Source organism: Stomoxys calcitrans, chromosome 5, assembly GCF_963082655.1.
Source record: "Stomoxys calcitrans chromosome 5, idStoCalc2.1, whole genome shotgun sequence".
NCBI lineage: Eukaryota > Metazoa > Arthropoda > Insecta > Diptera > Muscidae > Stomoxys > Stomoxys calcitrans.
This window is the reverse complement of record NC_081556.1, coordinates 100,508,716-100,526,187: the sequence shown is the minus strand read 5'-3', so window position 1 is coordinate 100,526,187 and position 17,472 is coordinate 100,508,716. Positions and strand designations below refer to the sequence as shown.

The window sequence follows — 17,472 nt, the reverse complement described above, 5'->3', positions numbered from 1 at the left end:
TGGATATCCGATTCGTATTCTACACGTAAATACCTTTTATTTGAGCCCCGTATGTCATGGTCAGTAAATAAGTCATATTTGGGTGTGTTTTGGAAAAGGGGAGGACCCCCAGAAACTTGGTCCCACATTTGGATATCGGATTCGTATTCTATTCGCAAATACCTTCCAGAAACTTGGTCCCACATTTGGATATCCGATTCGTATTCTATTCGCAAATACCTATCATTTTAGTTCCATATTGCCATGGTCGGTAAATATGGCCGATTTAGGGGTGATTTGGGGATTGGAGTGGTCCCCCAAACACTTGGTTCGACAATTGGATATCAGATAAATTTTCTAATCTTAAATACCTTTCATTTGAGTCCCATATTCTCGTGATTGGTCTGAATATATATTTGGTAGGTTTTGGGGTGGGGCGGCCCCCCTAGGTATCCCATCCAAAATTTGGACACCAAATTTTTGTTTTTAGGTTACTATAAGAGAGCACACAAAATTTCGCTTAATTCGCACCACACATCACTGAGATCTGGCGTTTCTGTAAATTAGGGTAAGAGGGAGTGTCCGTCCCCCTTCAGATATCAAAAAATTTAGTACCCTATATTCCATACGCGATCATTATGCACCATTTGTGAAAATTTCATGAAAATCGGTTCAGTCGTTTTTGAGGCCATAAGGAACACACAAACAAACAAAATCAAATTGATTTTTGATGTGTAGCATTTGCTCTGAAATATGATATTAAAAGTAATAAAATTCTAATCCTGTCCCAATAGGGGGAAATACTACATGCCACCTTTGTACAAAAGGATATTAGCGAAAGAATGGATAAATCAAAGTTTTTCTTAATCTAAGACGTAGGGAAAGATGACGTACGGTATGAAGGATACCACTTAACTATTCTAAGTGGCCTTAACATAGCAAAGTCCTGTGTCATTAATGACCAATGTCACCTTGAGAACCTACGGCGTAGGTGACACAAAGTAGAAATAAGTTCTACATGTTATTGCTTACAAGCATTTGCCCCATGCTGATGGTCTAACAAAACTGAAACTACACCTGAAATGGTTCGGCTCGAATTCAACGAAATCCACGCCGTAGTGGCAACAAATGGCTAAATGTCTTAACATCCTTAGTGAAAGGACACCTCATATATCGAAATATGAGTTCAAGGTAAAGCCTTCCAAACACACGATCTCACACCTAAGCTAAAAAAGCTATACTCGAAAGAGCATAGGAGTTATTACGCTTGCATGGAACGTGGTGAATTTAGAACATGGTGTTCTCTGAACAATTTTTCCGATTGAGCAATTCGTAAACTCCAAAATGACCGCTTAAACACAAACAGCATGCCTATATCAAGGGAAGGTCGGTGAAATCTGCCCTGCACGAGGTTGTGCATAAAATAGAAGAATTCTTCGATGCCAAAACGTACACCCTGGCAATATGCATCGGGGGGGCTTTTAACAATGTGCGGACCGATACACTGATCCAATCCTTAGACCAGCACCGGGTGGATCCGGTCTTTAGAGACTGGATAAACCATATGCTATGGAACAGGTGGATAAATTGTGTGTCCCATGGCATAATTATAAGGGAGAAAGTGGCGCAGGGCAAGCCACAGGGGGGCATTTTTCGCCACTCCTATGTGTGACCACCATAAATAACCTATTACGAAAGCTGACTGAGGAGGGATTTGAACCCGTCTGCTATGCAGATGTTGTTATAATACTTCTTAGGCGTAGGGATCCGAACCAGCTATGTAGAAGGTCCGAAAGGGCCTTGCATATGGCATATGACTGGGCTAGACCCAGGGTCTCAATGTTAACCCAGAGAAGACTGAAATATGCATGCTCACGAGGAAGACGAAGGTGGGCCAATTTGACTCACAGCGTTTCCTCAACAAAACGATTTCGATACCTGATAAGGTCAAATACTTAGGTGTGATTTTGGACAGGAAACTGGCTCTACAGGAGCGTGATCAGTCCAATACTTTCTTACGCTTCAGTAGTTTGGGACACTGCTATGGAGAAAAAGTCCAACATAAGGACCATACAATAGGTTCAGAGAACATGTTGTCTTGGCATAGGTGGAGCGATGAGGACCACGCCCAATAGGGCACTGGAGACTATTCTGGATATACGACCCATTGGCTTACAGATTAAGTGTGAGGCAGCCACTGCGGCTATGAGACTGTAGGCAATGGGAGAATGGATTGAGGATGGAAGCAGCTCATACCATCGCGGTATAATCGAGACAACGTTAGGAAACCTGGAAGGAAGGAAAGAGGTTTCCGATCGGATACCTGAGATGAACCTTGAAGTCGACTGCTATGGCACTGCTGCCAGCCTCACACTCTTGGATTGACGGAACCCTAGTATTGCCATCTGGAAGATCATTCTACACAGATGGAGCAAAGCTAGAGGACAGAGTGGACCTGGGGTCTACCTTGAGAACCCAGGGACTGAGATATGTTTTAGACTGCCTGTCCATAATACGGTCCTACAGGCGGAGTTCCGGGCGATCACGGAATGCGTGAGGTGGTGTGGTGCTAACGCGAGGACGTCGGGTGTCACCATCTTTACGGACAGTAAAATGGCCATAAGGTCAATAACAACCAGGACGGTAAGGTCACGAACAGTATTGCAATGTAAGAAGGAGATTAACGCCTTCTGTGAGGATGGCAAAATCCTCATCGTTTGGGTGCCGCGCCATAACGGAGTAAGGGGAAATGAAAGGGCAGACGATTTGGCAGTGAAGGCCAGAGGATTGCTGTCAATAAACTTGGTTAACTCGAAGCCTTTCGGGTCGAAGCAGTCTGAGTTAAGGGTGTGGGCGACGAATGCGCATGCATCACTGTGCAACAGCGAAACGGTCGGTAGGACGGCGAAAATCCTATGGGGGGATCCAGATCGTGAGAAGACGAGGCCATTACAGAAAGGAAGTAAAAAGGAGGTCGGTATAAGAGATCGCTTGTGCAAATTCGTTGCGGCAAGTAATAGCATATGTAGGGCATGCGGTTAAGATGATGAGGCATTGGGGGGGGGGGGGATGATGAGGCATTGCTTTGTCATTGCCCGGCACTTAGGTGGGGACACAATACCAGACATGAACCAACTTAGGGGCGTGACATGGAAAACAATTAAGGATTTTGTAAGTAGCACCGAATTCCAAACTCAGATTTTCCTTTTCGAGGTTACTTTTTTTATTCCCACAACCGTAGTATGGGGGTTATATTCATTTAGTCATTCCGTTTGCAACACATCGAAATATCAATTTCCGACCCGGATCGGATCGTCGTAAAATTCTAAGACTATTGAACGATGTCCGTGTGTCTGTCCGTCTGTCCGTCCGTCTGTTGTAATCACCCTATAGCCTTCAAAAATTGAGATATTGAGCTGAAATTTGGCACAGATACGTCTTTTAGATGCACGCTGGTTAAGTTCTTGATCGGGCCAAATCGGACCATATTTGGATATAGCTGCTGTATAGACCGATTTCCGATAAAGACTCTAATGCCCACAAAAGCTTTATGTTTTAACAGATTTCGTTGAAATTTGTCCTTAGCCTCCCGACATGTGACCGGAATTTGGTTCAGATTGGACTATATTTAGATATAGCTGCCATAAAGACCGATTTCACATTTAAAGGTCCGAAGCCCATAAAAGCATTATTTTTTAACCGATTTTGCTGAAATTTAAAACAGAAAGTAGTTTTAGGCTTCCCAAAGTAGGAGCCAAATATCGATCGAACTTTATTTAGATATAGCTCTCATATAGACCGATCTGCCGATAAGGGGTCTAAAGCCCATAAAAGCTTTATTAATTACCCGATTTTGCTGAAATTTGAAACAGTGAGTTGTTTTAAGCCACCCCCCATCTGACCCAAATATGGTTTGGATCGGACTATATTTAGATACAGCTGCCATATAGACCGATCTCCCGATAAAGGGTCTGAAGCCCATAAAAGCTTTATTTTTTAACCGATTTCGCTGAAACTTAAAACAGAGAGTTATTTTAGGCCATCTGACCTGAATATAGTTCAGATCGGACTATATTAAGATATAGCCGATCTCCCGATAAATGGTCAGAAGCCCATAAAAACTCTATTTTTTATCCGATTTAACTAAAATTTAAAACAGTGGGTTATTTTAAGCCTCCCGACATCTGACCTATGTATGGTTCAGATCGGACTATGTTTAGATACAGCTGCCATACATACCGATCTGCCGATAAAGGGTCTGAAGCCCATAAAAGCTTTATTTTTTATCCGATTTAGTTGAAATTTAAAACAGTGGATTATTTTAAGCCTCCCGACATCTGACCTAAGTATGGTTCAGATCGGACTATATTTAGATATAGCTGCCATATAGACCGATCTACCGATAAGGGCCTGAAGCCCATAAAAGCTTTATTTTTTATCCGATTTAGCTAAAATTTTAATTAGTGGGTGGTTTTAGGTCTCCCGACATCCGTCCTAAATATAGTTTTGATCGGACTATATTTAGATATAGCTGCCCTTCAGACCGATCTCCAGATAAAGGATGTGAAGCCCATAAAAGCTTAATATTTTATTCGATTTTTAGGTCACCCGCCAGCTGACCTAAATATGATAAAAATCGGACTGTATTTAGATATAGCTGCCATATAGACCGATATGTCGGTTAAGGGTCTGAAGCTCATAAAAGCTTTATTTATTACCCGATTTTATTGAAGATTGACATACAAAATTTAACAGTGACTTATGTTTATTAGACCACTCAATATTGGTGCCAAATTTGGGTGCATAAGTTATCCAATTTCAACCGGATTGTGACGAAAGGGGTTTCCATATATACCCGAGGTGGTGGGTATCCAAAGTTCGGCCCGGCCAAACTTAATGCCTTTTTACTTGTTAGTGTTTAGAGCGCACAACAAGACGATCACTGGCTTTTATATTTTATTATTAAGTCTATAGACAACTAAGGATTTTTATACCAAGTTCGTACTGTACTCTTAAATACCTTTCATTTGTTACTTATATTGTCCCAGTCGATGAGAATACCCGTTCGAGTCGATTTTTAGCAAATCAGACCAGAAATGACGATTTGACAGCCCAAACCGAGGTGACTAACTTTAGAGTCCTGCCAAGAGTCCGACGCACTACTTAGGGCTTTAAAATGTTGCGCATCATCTTCCTGGCACCGTCAGCTCTAACTACTTCACATTTTAAATCCAATCTCATAAGTTATGTTTTTTACTTGTTTTCGATTTCATCCCAATGGGTGTCATAGGCAGACAAAAGAATCCAAATTAATTTTTTTAAACGGAATGGCAAAATTAGTTTAACCCAATCTATAGTACCCCTCACCAAGCTAATGAGGGTTAAAAATTTTTAATGGTTCTGCAGTTGTAAGGGTTTCGAAATATCCTTGGTATTTGGATATTTCAGAATACAAGTTACCCCAGCCTAAGGCATTTTCCTTAACAATAAAAGCTTGGAAGATTATGCGATTAAACTAATTTTTGTTAATTGATTTCCATTGCAATAACCTTCAATGGACAATTTCATCGTATTGGAAATAGTTACCAGCGAGCTGTCTTTGTCAACAATACAATTAAGAAGAATGGCGTGTTTTATCACTAATGACAATTGAATTAGAATAGAACGTCCTTTGTGGTGATGTGATAGACATTTTTTTTTTGTGTATCGTATGGCAGGATACCAGCTACAAGAACAACGTGAAAAAGTGTTGTTAGTCTATTCATAGCCATATGCAAAATGGCAGCAAAAACAACAGCAACTACACCATGGCAAATAAAATTTTAATTTTTTATAAGTCTCGCTAAGAAGGGAACTACGGTGTGAGTGTTCCTATTGCATGGTCTAGTTAAATTATAATGGAGGTTTTACTTTTTTTTTCATTCAATTAAAAGAAAAGTATTCTCAACCCCCTTTTTGCGAGGTAAATAATTTTGTAACTGTCAATTTTGTTATACGACAGCCAATGAAATGATTTCTACTCTATGTATTTCTCATTGGAGGTGGATAATTTGCGTAAACCGTTTGTTTTCAAAAAGAAAAAGGAAAAACAGCCTTGATGGTAATTGGAGCGTAGCAATCTTATCACAAAATATCAAATTTAGGACAATTTCAACATACGCCCCCTAGATGTGAAAACAATGATTAAAGACATAGACTAGCTTTTACGAAAAGAGTACAACAACAGTAAAATACTTCGAACAGCCAGAATCACATTAACTCAAAATGAACTCGTAAAAGCGCAATGGGATCGGCCTTGTCCCAATTTGGATACCCTCTACCTTGGATATGCATTTTGTTATATTTGTGATGAATATATACTGCCGTAGCACAGAGGCTATGTTGTTTTTATGCAGGTCACCAAGGGGTCAATGATACTCGAGATGACAAGGCGAGTTATTGGCGCCTTCAAATAACCAAGGGCCAACATCAGCGTCTGTTCACTGGTTAAGTGCGGCTGGAGGCGAGTAGCGGATCTTGGAGCAATCAGATCGCGACGACGAGGGATACATGCGTGATCCCACTAAACCCATGCGGTTGGGGCGCTGGGGCACCATGAGAAAAAAAGGAAGAGAAACAAGTAAAAGCGTGCTTAGTTCAGCCGGGTCGATTCTTTTATACCCTCCACCAAGGATCGCATTTGTCGAGTTCAGCATCTTTTCTTAGGCAAAAAAGGATAAAAGAAAAGATTTGCTCGGTTGTTAGATCGATGTCAATATATGGTCCGGTTCGGCCCACAATTAAATTATATGTTGGAGACCTGTGTAGAATGTCAGCCAATTCGAATAAGAATTGCGCCCTTTTGGGGTCTCAAGAAGTAAAATATAGAGATCGATTTATATGGGAGCTGCATCTGGCTATAGACCATAATAAACACATATGTTGATGGTCATGAAAGATCCATCGTACAAATTTCAGGCAAATCGGATAATAATTACGACCTCTAGAGGCTCAAGAAGTCAAGATCCCAGATCGGTTTATATGGCAGCTATATCAGGTTATGAACCGATTTGAACCTTTTTTGGCACAGTTGTTGAAAGTCATAACGAAACACGTCGTGCAAAATTTCATTCCAATCGGATAAAAATTGCGCCCTCTAGAGGCTCAAGAAGTCAAGACCCAAGATTGGTTAATATGACAGCTATATCAGGTTATGAACCGATTTGAACCATGCTTGACACAGTTGTTGGATATCATAACAAAACACGTCGTGCAAAATTTCATTCCAATCGGATAAGAATTGCACCCTCTAGAGGCTCAAGAAGTCAAGACCCAAGATTGGTTAATATGACAGCTATATCAGGTTATGAACCGATTTGAACCATGCTTGACACAGTTGTTGGATATCATAACAAAACACGTCGTGCAAAATTTCATTCCAATCGGATAAGAATTGCGCCCTCTAGAGGCTCAAGAAGTCAAGACCCAAGATCGGTATATATGGCAGCTATATCAGGTTGTAAACCGATTTGAACCAAACTTAGCACAGTTGTTGGAAGTCATAGCGAAACACGTCGTGCAAAATTTCATTCCAATCGGATAAGAATTGCGCACTCTAGAGGCTCAAGAAGTCAAGACCCAAGATTAATTTATATGGCAGCTATATCAAAACATGGACCTATATTGCCCATTTACAGTCCCAACCGACCTACACTAATAAGAAGTATTTGTCGTAAGAGGCATACCCACAGATTCCAGTATACCTGGAATGTATAGGGTAGTTCCTAGTCTCACAAACTTGTCCGCTTTACAATTCACAGATATTTCTGTGGTCCGGCACCAAAACAGGTGAATTTTGAACTGTACAGTCATCTCGTTGTGAGGAATGCGACAGTCGAGGGAGGTTTTTGTGTTCAGAAATACGTTCTCCAGGGATTTAATGGCTGCCTGACTGCCAGAGAAGATATTTATGCCAATCGTCCAAATATCCATTCCAACACTTCCTTAATTGCAAGGATCTTCGATTGATACAAACTGTAGCGGTCGGGTAGCCTATTCGATATGACCACTTCTTGATCTTTAGAAATCACCCCAAAGCCCACCTGGTTGTCTAGTTTGAAACCATCCATATAGAAGTCTATGTAACTTCTGTTACCAGGGATATCGTAGTTCCAATCGGTTCTATCAGGAATAATGGTACAGTAATTTTTATCAAAAGCGACTCAGGTAGGGTGTAATCCACACTTCGATTATTGTATCAAGTGTAACACAGTGTCCGTAGCCCTCACATAACCAAGGAGAGAGCTTCTTTAACCTCAACGTAGTGGTCGCTGCAATTTGTCTAGCCACAATGTCCGGAACCATTAGAAAATGCATTAAATTCAGGGCATCAGATGGTGTCGTCCTCTGTGCGGCTGTGATGCACACACAAACCATACTTTGGATCCGGTTAAGTATTGAGCAGTAGGTGGACTTTTGAAGCGCCGTCCACCAGACCACAACACCATATTCCATTATATTGTAGGATGGTATCGTCCTCAGTGCGGTGGGATGCACAAACAAGCAATCCTTTGGATCCGGTTAAGTATTGAGCAGTAGGTGGACTTTTGAAGAGCCGTCCACCAGACCACAACACCATATAGCATTATAGGTCTGACAACTGCAGTATATACCCAATGTATGACACGCGGTCTAAACTCCCAACTTTTGCCATTGGCTGTCTTGCAGATGTATAGGACAATAATTGCCTTTCTTGCCCTTTCCAATAATTGCCTTTATTGCCCTTTCCCTTGACAGCGAGAGAACTCTCTGTGTAGCCGACTAGGTCGTGAAGGGCTGTTTCAGTGGATATGCCTTTACAATATGCATGCTGTTGCAACAGTCGATCTCCAGGAATTTTTGACCCAAAATATGTTTCTAACAACCTCTCAAGAGTCTTCAGCATAAAGGATGGCGGACTAATAGGACGAAAATCTTTCGTGTGGTAGGGTTTTCCCGCTTTCGGAATGAAAATGACTTTCGTGTCCCTCCATCCCACAGGTATATATGACATTCTGATACAAGCACAGTATATCTCCCTAAGCCAGGTGGGATCTTCCTTAGCCTAGAGACCTCAGATGTATTCTCCACGGAGCTGCAGAATTCTATCCAGGATTTGTTCTGAGCCTTTTTCAGCTCGGGATGTACGAGTTTTAATTTTTATCTGTTGAAATTTTGGCCGAGATTTGCTTTGTAGTTTGCGATTTGCGAAAGCATTTGTGGTTCGATTTTTATTTTTATCAATGATTTGAATTCGCGACAAAAATTACAACGACCTTGCCGCAACAAATCTTCACATCTGATTATTCAGGTATATGTTATGCAGATTTTAAATCAAAAACAATGAGGAAAGGCTACAGTCGGGCGGAGTCGACTATATAATGCACTACATCTCCCCTACAATTCTAAATTCGTGCAATATATATATGTTTTTGAGAATAATATCTGTGAACAGACTTTTTTCGAACGGATCGTTCGAAAATTGTTGTTACTATCGCCACATAAGTGCAAATCGGGCGATACATATATATGGGAGCTATATCTAAATCTGAACCGATACTGATGAAATCTTGTGTATATGTAAGGATCAGTAATAAAACAATCGTAGCCAAAGTTTATGCAGATCGGTTGAAAATTGTGGTAACTTTGGCCATTTTAGTGGAAATCGGGCAATACATATATATGGGAGCTATATCCAAATCTGAACCGATTTTGATGAAATCTTGCGGATATGCCCAGATTAGTAACAAAACAATATGTGTCAAATTTTGTGCAGATCGGTTGAAAATTTTTGTAACTACGGCTATTTAAGTGCAAATCGGGCGATACATATATATGGGAGCTATATCCATATCTGAACCGATTTTGATGAAATCTTGCGGATATGCCCAGATTAGTAACAAAACAATATGTGTCAAATTTTGTGCAGATCGGTTGAAAATTTTTGTAACTACGGCTATTTAAGTGCAAATCGGGCGATACATATATATGGGAGCTATATCTAAATCTAAATCGATTTTTACTAAAATCAAAAGCTATCGTCCTTGAGCCAAAAAAGTGACATGTGCTAAATTTGGTGACGATTGGACAACAAATACGACCTGTACCTTCATTACAAGAATACATGATAGACAGATAGATGGACAGAAGGACGGATGGACAGACGGACATGGCTAAATCGAATCAGAAAGTGATGCAAAGTCGATCGGTATACTTATCAATGATTCTAGCTCTTCTCCTTCTTAGAAGGACGGATGGATAGACGGACAAGGCTAAATCGAATCAGAAAGTGATGCAAAGTCGATCGGTATACTATCAATGAGTCTAGCTCTTCCCCTTCTTTGCGTTGCAAACAAACACCTCGAAGTATGCGTCTAAGACCCCATAAAGTATATATATTCTTGATCGTCATAACATTTTAAGTGTCTGTCTGTCGAAAGCACGCCAAATCTCGAAGGAGTAAAGCTAGGCACTTGAAATTTTGCACAAATACTTTTTATTAGTGCAATCCCATGGCAGCCGGTTGTACGTACCGGATTGACCCGATGAAGTCCTTCATCGGCAAGGGCTGCCGCCTCAGTGTACAACACACTGCTTCAACAACATTAGTCTAGGTCGGTTGGGATTGTAAATGGTCCATGTTTTGATATAGCTGCCATATAAACCGATCTTGGATCTTGAGCCGCTAGAGGGCGCAATTCTCATCCGATTAGGCTGAAATTTAGCATGTAGTATTTTGTTATGACTTCCAACTACTGTGCTTAGTATGGCGCAAATCGGTACATAACCTGATATAGCTGCCATATAACCGATCTGGGATCTTGACTTCTTGAGCCTATAGAGGGCGCAGTTAATATCCAATTTTGGTGAAATTTTGAACATCGGCTTCTCCTATGACCTTCAGCATACATGTGAAACGTGGTCTGAATCGATCAATAGCTTGACACAGCTCCCATATAAACCGATCTTCCGATTTTGCTTCTTGAGCCCCTACAAGGTGCAATTCTTATCCGAGTGGACTGAAATATTACACAATGACTTCTACAATGTTTAGCATTCAATTTATTTATGGTCCAAATCGGACTACAACTTGATATAGCTCCAATAGCATAACAGTTCTTGTTTTCACCCTCTTCAGGGCCGTGACGATAGTTCAAACCAAAGCAGTGTCCCTGGTCTTAGTCCCCAACACCTGTCTATCGATTATCCGACAATAGTAGTATGTCTTCAGTTACAGTTTAACTTTCTCTTCGTCATTTCTTCTCCAGTTCAATTTGTGGTCAAAAATTACGTCCACGTAATTGGCCTTCTGAGAAAGCGGCAGCTCACACTTTCCAGGACGAGTTATTCTTTGTTTGTCTTAAAAATTATACCGCGCAAAGAACTCTACAAATGCTATCCTTGGTGGATGGTACATAAGATTCGGCCCGGCCGAACTTAGCACGCTATTACTTGTTTTTTTTTTAATGGAAAAACCACAGTTTTTTTTTACTCCATATATCCCCAGGCTAATTAACTAAAAAAATCCGATTTCCAATCCACCTCTGGCCAAAAGGGCAGGATTTTTGAAAAAAATTAGGGCAAAAGTTATTTTTGGTTTTTTAAGAGTTTTTTAAGGGCACTCTAATCCGTAAAATTAAAAAAAAAAAAAAACATTTTATTAAGATTTCTCAATTCGCCTTTTTGCAACCTCGTTGCAACCTCATTATTCCTTCTTTGCACTAATTTTGTTGTAATAAATGCACAACAATTACATGGCTTAGTTTATAACGCTATGTGAAAACTATAAAAGTATATCCACAAAAGAATATAAAAACCCACACATCACGAACAATTTCAAGTAGCCTCTTGAAATCTGCCTTTGTTACATTGTGGAAGAATCTCACAAGAAAATCTATTGACACACACACACACACAAGTAGTAGATAATTGGGTGTACTCTTTGAATGTTGGCCTCCATAGCGTATGAGTGCTTGAGACAATAGAAACAATTGCTCATACGCTACATGGTACATGCATTAGTTTGCCACAAACTATGTACCTGCATATATGTATGAACTGTATAACAGCAGAATCCTTCAATCCTTCGGTATAAAATAGTTTCTACATCCGAGTTTTTACAATATTCAAATTTTTATTTTTTTTTTTTTTTTTTGGAAAATGTTGAAAAAACAACTTAGGGTTTTGAGCCCATAAAAGGCGCAATTATAATCCGATTTTATAAATTTTTAAATTGTGGGTTGTACATAGTCCCTCGAAATATAGGGTCCCGATAGCTGTCATGTAGACCAATCTCCCGACATAGTATCCTAAGCCCATGGCATGCGCATTTACTACCCGATTTCGAAGAAATTCGCCCCCCGGCGCCTGAAACTATGGTTCTGATCGAACGAGATTTACATATGGATAAAGGGTGTTAATCCCATAAAGGGTGTTAATCCCATAAGAGGCTCATTTATCGTCTGATTTAGCTGAAATTTAAAATACCTATCCCATGCTGCAATATACCCAACAGCAGCATCATAGCCCCAATATTGCCGGGCCAATTCCGGGATGTGTATCATTCTTGCAATTGAATTGCAACGTTTTCCGAGGCAAAATGGATAAGATAGTAGATTTTGCAGGTGGGGTATTGGCCTTCGTGATAAACCATTCCTTAGTTACTTTTGGCCAAGTAACTCTGACTGATTCGAAGAGATGCGCCAGGTTGTTCAATCGTTAATTTATTGTGCGTTCCGAGAGTGACAAGGCAAGGAGGAGAGCTACTCGTCATAACCGTGCTCTCCGAACCTATGGACAGCCATCACAATTTACCGTGGACGAAGCTACAAATGTAATCCACGGCGCCATGTCATTTAAGGCGTTGGGCCCCGACGGAATCTCAACATTGATGCTGAAGAATCTAGATTTACCTGGAGTCGAGTACCTTATAAATGTTGTTAACCTGTCTTTGAACACTCTGATAGTTCCCGATGTCTGGAAGATGGGCAGAATGATCCCGCTACTGAAGCCTGGAAAGGACCCGAGTAAGGGTAGTAGCCAAGACGCTTGAAGCACCACTCCTCACGAGCCTCATTGGAGAATTTCCATTCGCCGACCTTAGCATGAATTTTGAAGACATCTTAGCACAACAACTATTGCATGCCATCACCGCACATTTCACTGTGGCGTTAATAAGCCCAGGCCATGTGATAGCACACTCCTCGTGGCACACTCATCGAAAGCATTTGACACAGTCGGCCATGCCAATCTCCGTAGAGTGTAACAGGGAGTTCCCCAAGACGGGGTAATAGCTCCAGCACTGTTTAACCTCTATCTATACTGCATTCCACCCCCTCCAGACAGCATAGAGATCGTATCATATGCCGACGATTGTACGAACATGGCATCAGTCCCCTCACCCATTGATGACATCTGCGAGAGGTTAGAAGTCTACCTCAACGAACTTGCCACCAAATGAGGTGAATAATGAACTAAATATGATAGTCGATGGAGAAACGATTCCGACCATAAAGTGTCCTAAAATACTTAGCTTCACATTTGACAGCTTTTAAAGAATTTCACCACATGCCACAGCAGTTTGCGATAAAGTCAAAAGTATAAACAAAATTCTCAAGTCACTTGCCGTCAGCACTTGGGGTGCTAACAAACAAATCTTGTTGACCACGTACAAATAAATTGGCCGGTCTTGTGGTTTTGTCAGCTATGTGACACGCAGTGGAATTATATTCAGATCTGTAAGAATGCCACTCTTCGAACTGCAATGTGCAAATGCAAATTTGCTCGGGAACAATCCACCAAGGAACTGGGGCAAATATCTCACATATGACTGAGTGCTGTCCGGACATGCTAAGCTCTGCACTACGGCGGCCTCTTCGAACTGCAAGGTACTGTCTCCTCAGTTCTCACGTGGACCATCTCCATCAGGACATAAAGATCCAACCCCTGCGAAGACATAACTAGCAAAATTTTTTGGTATGTTCTAGCAGGGACCATAAAATCAACATCTTGTATATAAAGGTATCCACTGCCCAGAAGCCTTTAGGTTGATCCACACGAACCAGAGCATGAGGTTCAGCGCTACAAGAGAGAACCTCTGGATGAAGCGGCATATCAAGCAGGTCTAGACAACTTTCATGCAGTCATGATACCGCGGTGAATAGCTTACAGATGAATTTGGTCCTTGGAGAACGAACGCCTCCCATTATTTCACCTGAAAAAAATTACCTCCTCTGCCAAACCAGTGTAGTTCTGACTCGCTTTAAATCCAGCAGATGCAGCCGACTCAACTCCTCCAGAAAAGGATTGATGTCAGCATCAGTGCAGGATGTCTGTCCTGAGACCATACGACAGCCCCACCTGTCTAACTGCCCAGCCAAACCCAGATCCCTTACCACGTACCCCACCATAGTCGCAGAGTTCCTAGATCTGGATATATTTAACAGAATCAAGCAGACGAAGAACACATCACACTGCTACAACAACAACACGGCACGGGATAGCTGTGAGCAACACACAGACTAGAACAATGAAGTTTGATATGTGTGGTGTTTAGTGCTGTCACGAGAAGCTTAGCTGCCATCTACCGGGCGCGTCCACAGGTTGAGGATACTGGAATGCTCCATACGGAGTAGCTGCAACGGTAGAAGAGCGGTGAGAGGCCGAGCGGCACCGGCTCTTGCACAAATACTGAGTGCCTATGATGCTCGATATGACAAATCGGTTTATTGGCACCTTTAAATAACATTCGAAACATTCGTCTGAGACCTCATAAAGTATATATATTCTTGATCGTCGTGATATTTTAAGTCGATCTAGCCATGTCCGTCCGTCTGCCTGTCGAAATCACGCTAACATTCGAAGGAGTAAAGCTATCCGCTTCAAATTTTGCACAAATACTTCTTATTAGTGTAGGTCGGTTGGGATTGTAAATGGGCCATATCGGTCCATGTTTTGATATAGCTGCCATATAAACCGATCTTGGATCTTGACTTCTTGACTCATTAGAGGACGCAGTTTCTCTCCGATTTGGCTGAAATTTTGCCTGAGGTGTTTTGTAATGACTTCCAACAACTGTGCCAAATATGGTTCAAATCCATCCATAACCTGATATAGCTGCCATATAAACCGATCTGGGATCTTGACTTATTGAGCCTCAAGGGGGTAAAAGAAGATAAAAACATTATTTCAAATTTGAATGTTCATCGTTATACCCTACACCACTACTGTGGTACAGGGTATTATAACTTAGTGAATTAGTTTGTAACACCCAAAAGGAAGAGAGATAGACCCATTGATAAGTATACCGATCGACTCAGAATCACTTTCTGATTCGATTTAGCTATGTTCGTCTGTCTGTCCGTCCGTCCGTCTGTCTGTGCGTTTGTCCATGTTAATTTGTGTACAATGTACAGGTCGCAGTTTTCATCCGATCGTCTTCACATTTGGTACAGGCATGTTTTTCGACCTAGAGACGAAGCCTATTAAAATTGGAAAAAATCGGTTCAGATCTGGATATAGCTCCCATATATATGTTCCTCCGATTTTCAGTAATAATGCAATAAAATGATCATTTGTTAACCGATTCTCTCGAAATTTGGCAGGAAGGATTTTTTTACGACTATGAACATTCCTGGCGAATTTCATGGAAATCGGTTAAAATTGGAAAAAATCGGTTCAGATCTGGATATAGCTCCCAAATATATGTTCCTCCGATTTTCAGTAATAATGCAATAAAATGGTCATTTGTTAACCGATTCTCTCGAAATTTGGCAGGAAAGACTTTTTCGACTGTCGACATTACTGGTGAATTTCATGGAAATTGGTTCAGATTTAGATATAGCTCTCATATATATATATCGCCCGATTGTCACTCCTAGAGCCACTGCAAGCACTTTTATTGACCAATCTTGCCAAAATACTGCACAACGCTTTCCTCGATGACTATCACAATATACATAGAGTTTGGTCAAAATCGGTCCAGATTTAGATATAGCTCCCATATATATGTTCGTCCGATTTACAGTAATATTGCAACAAAATTGTCTTTTGCTAACCGATTTTCTCGAAATTCGGCAGGAGAGATTTTCTCTTGACTCTCAATATTACTGGTTAATTTCATGGAAATCGGCCCAGATTTAGATATAGCGGTCATATATGTATGTCGTCCGATTTTCACTTTAAGAGCCACTGCAAGCGCATTTATTGAGCAATCTTGCCAACATTTTGCACAACGCTTTCCTTGACGACTACCACATTATCTGAGAAGTTTGCTCGGAATAGTTTCAGAATTAGGTATAGCTCCCATATATATGTTCGTCAGATTTTGGATAATTTGCTATAATGTTGTCATTTGTCAACCGTAATTTTTACAGTTTGAACATATTTGCTCGCCGAGGTCCATCAAAACTGGTTCAGAATTGGACATAGGTCCCACATTGCACTTATAGGGTAGGTGTAGGGTATTATACGGTCGGCACTGCCCGATTTTTACCCTTCCTTACTGGTTTTAATTAACAAACTATTGATGGAAACATTTAAAGTTTTTTTTCCATTATCTGAAAATGTATGTTAAGTCTTTTTGCTTTTCAGCTTGCCACAATCAAATTTTTCCATTCACCAATGCCACTATTGTTTTTTATTGACTTCTTAGTCATTTAGTTTGCCAATAAATTAATAAATAATTATTATCGATTTTGTGCTTCTTCCTCTTTTTAAAAACACCTCAAACCTTTAGTCCTCCTTTCACATGTATGACGATTTCAATTCACTACACACAGTAACAGAAAAAAAACTGCACATATAGAATCGATGGCATGTTCAACACTTAAACTCACAAGCGCACACACATTCACTCACACTGACACTTTCGCACTTGGTTGTGTTTTTTTATTAAGTCTAGCAAAAGTTGCACAATGACCCTGTGACTTCGTCCAGTGGTTATGGTCAATGTCCTATTGAGTTTCCAATTCCTTAATGTATGCAAATTTATGCAATTTCATGCAAAAGCTGACGGAATGCAAGAAAACAGTATCAAACTTAGGTTTTTCAAACCTTTTACTTGCTCTTTGTCAAACAAAGGGCATAGACGACTTCACACGAAACATAGACCACACTTTTTTTTCTTCTTTCTCTCTCTTCACTTGGTAATTTATTTAATTATAGTTGTGTTATTTTCTTAGTTGTTTTAAATATTTTTAGTCTGTTTTTTCTGTTTATTATTTTCCCCAAGAAGCGTCTTTCGAGTTCGCGTATCCTTCGATGACTGTGTCATATCCGGTTCATGCACTTTTTTTTTTATCTAATTTTTTCCCTATTCTCCTGCCAGGCTTTTCTATTTTATTTGTTTCATAGCCATAATATTGCCTTTGCACTACAAAGCAATTTGCCAAAGAGCAAGAGAATGGGTTAATAATATAAAAGAGAGATAGCTTGGTTCACATAACCAAAGAGAGTAAGAGAACGTAAGTGTTTGTC

The 17,472-nt window shown here is 40.5% G+C and overlaps 1 protein-coding gene across 9 annotated transcripts in view; it reads right to left on the bottom strand.

Moving 5' to 3' along the window:
- Positions 1 to 17,266, bottom strand: part of LOC106087756 (arginine kinase) — a 159,395-nt gene extending 142,129 nt beyond the window's left edge. For 6 of the 9 annotated variants that reach the window (XM_059369207.1, XM_013252897.2, XM_013252901.2 and 3 more), the window contains exon 1: positions 17,050 to 17,266. The gene's annotated coding sequence lies outside the window, so the exon portion shown is untranslated. The other 3 variants (XM_013252898.2, XM_013252900.2, XM_013252899.2) reach the window with 3 other exon arrangements.
- Between the last annotated feature and the right edge of the window lie 206 nt (positions 17,267 to 17,472).